The sequence below is a fragment of the Humulus lupulus genome, chromosome 6 (genome assembly GCF_963169125.1).
Source record: "Humulus lupulus chromosome 6, drHumLupu1.1, whole genome shotgun sequence".
Lineage (NCBI taxonomy): Eukaryota > Viridiplantae > Streptophyta > Magnoliopsida > Rosales > Cannabaceae > Humulus > Humulus lupulus.
Genome location: NC_084798.1, coordinates 119348821 through 119354001, shown reverse-complemented (window position 1 = coordinate 119354001; position 5181 = coordinate 119348821). Strand labels below are relative to the sequence as shown.

General features: G+C 34.7%; 1 non-coding gene across 1 annotated transcript; it reads right to left on the bottom strand.

Annotated features, from left to right (window-relative positions):
* Window positions 1–1107: 1107 nt before the first annotated feature.
* On the bottom strand, window positions 1108–1214 carry LOC133787594 (small nucleolar RNA R71). The gene has a single exon (XR_009872605.1). It is a non-coding gene; the product is annotated as a small nucleolar RNA R71 (small nucleolar RNA).
* Between the last annotated feature and the right edge of the window lie 3967 nt (window positions 1215–5181).

Sequence of the window (5181 nt, the reverse complement as noted above, 5' to 3'; positions counted from 1 at the left end):
CCCTGACATAGTACTTATGTACCACTTGGTCTCCTGGACCACCATGTACCTAAGGCCATTAGAGCCTACTATAAAATGAACTTGAACACCACCTGAAAGGGGGTTGGAAATTTTACTGTAGCAAAGGCTTGAGTGTGAATGAAAGACTGAATTCTCCATTATTGTTCTATCATTGTTCTTGAGTGATTGTTTAAGTTTCTACATCTTTTCCATTAGAGACCTTGACATGATAATTTTCCCAACTCAACTTAGTTGACGAGTTCTCACCGTCAACAACCTATAAACAACTCATTTGATTTTTAGTACTTTCATGTTGTGCAGTAATCGTTTTGCTTATTTTTCTATTTTACAATCAATGTGGAGACAATTTACTTATCATTGTATTACTTGTATGACTACGTGCACTTGCGTATTTAAAATCCATTATTAAATTTATCACAGCAAGTTTTTGGCGCCGTTGCCGGGGATTGGAATTAGAAATTTTTGTAATATCAATTACTTGCAATTTATTTTTCTTTGTTGAGCTAACTTTGTTTGCTTGCTCTTGTCTTTTCTCGGGTGATTTACTATATGAACGAGCAAGAAGACATTGAACTAACTCCTATTGACCCTGAGATTGAAAGAACAGTTAGAAGAAAACTAAGGGAACAACGGGCACAAAATCACCTTAATATGGCTGAAGAGGTTGAAGGAGTTGAGGGTGCTAATAATGTCACTAACGCAATTGCTATGGTTGATGATAAAGAGAGAGCCATAAGGGAGTATGATGCCCCCATGTTTAATGAGCTCAATCCGGGCATTGTTAGGCCTGAAATTCAAGCACCCCAATTCGAGTTAAAGCCTGGTATGTTCCAAATGTTGCAAACAGTGGGTCAATTTAGTGGGCTACCTACTAAGGATCCTCATCTTCATCTTGAAGTGGAAGTGAGTGATTCTTTCAAGCTACAAGGAGTGAGTGACGAGGCCCAAATGTTTAAATTGTTCCCTTTCTCTTGAAGGGATCGAGCTAGAGCTTGGCTAAACACTCTTCCATCTGACTAGGTGACTACATGGAATGAGTTGGCTGAAAAATTCTTGATGAAGTACTTTCCTCCTACCAAAAATGCCAAGTTTCGCAATGAAATCATGTCATTTAAGCAGCTGGAAGATGAATCATTTTGTGAAGCTTGGGAGAGATTCAATGAGTTATTGAGAAACTGCCCACACCATAGGATCCTACATTGTATACAAATGGAAACATTCTATAATGGGCTCAATTCTTCCGCTCGCATGGTGTTAAAGGCTTCAGCTAATGGGGTTATTCTCTCTAAGTCCTACAATGAAGCCTATGAGATTTTGGAGAGGATAGCTAGCAATAATTATCAATGGTCCAATACTAGAGCCTCAGCAAATCGAAAAGTGGCTGGTATACTTGAAGTATCAGTCTCCCACCTTTCCCAGTGGGAGACATTGAAAGTCTCCGAGGTTTAAAAAAGATAAATTAAATGAATTTATAATTAATATTATTTTAATTTGATTTATTAATTATTTAAATTGAAATTATTTTTATTTAAATTTAAATTGATTTAATAATTAATTAAATTGAAAGTATTTTAATATTAATTTAAATTATTTTAATAATTAATTAAATTGAAATCAATTTAATATTAATTTAAATTTAAATTGACATAATTAATAAAATGAAAATATGCAAGAAACACAATATTTGTTAGACATATACAAGAAACACAATATTTGTTAGACATATTTAAAATTAACAAATATTGCACTGTTTATGAAGAAAGAGGTAAAAAGTAAGAAAATCTAAAAACGAGGTCAGTAACTTTAGATTATCGGTAACATATATGTCGCCCATTCTTGTCGCAACTCATCAATTTAGGCCTCTGTATATGACGTACTTGTTAGCTGCAAAAAATATAAAGTAAAATATATTAATTAATTATTTGATTACATTTATATATATGGTTTCAACAATAATTTGTAAATTTTAATTAATAATATCGTTCTCAAGTAATGTCCGGGACTCGCATGTTCAATCAAATCCTTCAACATCCTCATTATGTAGTATCCACATGTGACACTGTCCGGTTGGTGTGGACACTAATTATTTAAAAGTATGAGTAATTCATTACTAAATTGAAACTTGTTAAAAATGCATACATAGTATTCTACGTAATAATTATAAAAGTTCAAAAATTGATGTTGCAATTACTTACCTGAGGCTACTTAATGCATAGAGTATCAGGGATCTCGGCATCAGGAAGATTCATAAATAAAAAAAGATTGAAAGCGCTGATGATCGCTGATACAATCTCCTCACTGTTATTCAGATCTGAATTCACCGGATCATAACAATAAACATGATATGTATATGGTGCCAAAATAAGCAACATCCAATGTTCACTACATAAGAAAAAGAAAAAATTTTAATATCAAATGTTAAAAAAAAAAAAAGTATTGATATTGGTTGGAAAAATGACAAATTTTTAAACTTACCCATGGTTCCAAGGGACAAGCATAACTTGTTCTTTTGATTTTACGTCATTGCATCGTCTGAACAGATTTTGAACACAATCTTCAAATGAACTCCCTTGAGTGGCTACAATATTAGGATTGACAAATAAAAACTTATTTTGGTGACCTTGTTGTACCACATATCTGTAAATGAACCTAATATGAAAATTGTTATATGAATGAATAAATCAAATTAGAAAATTAAATGAACAAACTTTGTGAGATATATTCCTCATGTAGCTTACAACAACTGCTTGTCCAATTTTCTCCTTTCGAGCAAACTGAAGTATGTCATCCTTAAATATATAACAGTGAGACATATCCTGATCAAAAACTTCATACTCTATGCCTAGATTGACACACTCACCATCAGCCCACTGAGATACAATATTGTGTAATCGTTCCCATGGAGTGTGGGGCAGTTGTGTTGGAGGAGTTTGTGGTCGTCTTCTTTCTCGTGGTTGTTGTGTTGATGAAGCTTTTGGTCGTTGTGATCTGGTCCTACTTGTAGAGGGATCATGTATACAATAATATCAAGAATTTTATAAACAAATGCAAAAAAATTAATATATAATTGTAAAGATAATTATCTAAAAATATAGCATCACCTCATGATATATATCTTCAAATATAATGACAAAATCCTTAGGCCACGCTATTGGGGTTCCAATGGCTTGAGCAACTATGTACATATACAAATCAGGATATGCAAAAGGGAGAGGAAAGGTTGGCTTAAGAACGCTAGTAATAATAACTTGGTAGTTGTTGTCTGCCTCTCTTTCAATGAGTTTACCTGATGCAACAACGTTTAAAACCGAACCAATGGCTAATTGGCGTGCTCGTCCCTGCACAAGAAACATGTTATATACAAATGAGCATGTTGAAACAGTAAAGAAATCTATTTGGTTTTGGAATATTGAAGAAAGTTTAATTACCTCTTTCAAAAGCGGTTGTAGTGCAATAATTTGATCTTCTGATTGAGGCACTAGTGGGTCAAAAGTATAGTAGGACGCATGCGCCAGTGGCACTGGTGGGTCGGGCACATTGTATGATGGTGGCGCTAGTGGGACTCCAATGTTGGATCCCAAACCGCTCTGTTGGGCCATGAATTTTCTCAAGAGGTCATCTTGTTGCATAAGGCGCTCTTCTAGACGCTGTGCTTATTGACGATGTTCTTCTTCTTGTTTCCGAAATCTTTCTTCAAACTCCTTTCAAATGCCGTCATTCAAAGAAGGGGCTTTCGATTTATTTTTCATTGAGGTAGGTGTTGGACTATTCCAGTTTACTATGCGGGACACACTATGTCCTCCAGCCCTAACACGTCCTCGGGGCTCAGGAGTGCCCAACGCCCTCATCAGCTCATCATCACCCTCAGCTTGGAGTTGCCGGTAATGATCCTGTGAAACAATATTCATAGAAAGTTATATATAGAAGCTAATAATTTGATATACCAACATTATTAAATATGAACACTTACAATATTTTTTTTGAATCTCAGAGGCCTCTCCAACTAGCTCTCCTTTTGCATTCTGACGACCCATGCTCCACAAGTCTGCCCTATCAAGTTCAGTCAGGCTTTTCCCACTTTGTTGCATCAACATCTCTTCAATACGCACATAGCCTCCTCTAGAGAGGTTGTGATTTTATTTATTCAATGCTCGATAATTTTTCATCTCTTCTCTCTTTCTACGCCATTCGGGAGTTAATCTTGAGTTCACAAACTTTAACAATTCATCTGGCTATATGACATTCTCAAATCCAAATGGAATAGTTGGCGGGAACTCATTCGAGAATTTTTTTCAAAGCGTCATACACGTGTACCCCTGTGAGATTAGTCTTCAAATTTCGAAAGTACTTTCCTGCATCCATCAATAGTTGTTTCTTTTGTTTAGGGTCCAAATCAAAAGTTTTTTGTAAGTTTGAAAGTAATAAGAATCATATTATCACAACAGTGCATATTTTAAAAACATTAAATGAAATATAATTAATAAAATCATACATTCATTGTATCCCATATTTTTTTTTTATCCAACATACTAACATCGTTCCAACTATTAGTGTTGATGGACACAGTGGCTCGAACAATAGCTCCAAGTTGTGATGAAACATTACTTCTAGTCTCGCCAACTATTTGACCATACTCGTTTTATTCAACATGTGTAAGATGCCCTTCACTCCTTTTTTTGGTGTTTTTAGACATCCATGTGCGTCCTCTCACAGTTTTATGTTCTTGTTCCACTGGCCAAGAATGAGGGCGATGCTCCCCATCATCAGAACTACCACGAAAAGGATCACCCTCCATCAGTGAAACATAAATATCATTATTATAACCATTTTGGACACTCATAATCATAAAAAAAAAAGGTTGTACAAACATTTTAATTAAAAATGAAACCAAAAGATGAAACTAAAAATTTCACATATCATAAACATATCAAACTCATTAAATGGTACCTCAAGACCCATTATCTTCAACCCATAGTCCTTAACCGTTTTCATGAAAACAAATACAATCATCATCAACTTCATCATTATTTTCTATTGTAGTCAATGTGACAAGTTCTTCTTCGAGAGGTATATCATGTAAATCACTATCTTTAATGTTCCATTCTCTTGTTTGCGTTGGAAGAATAATTGACCACTGGTTGTCTGAAGGATCATTCACAT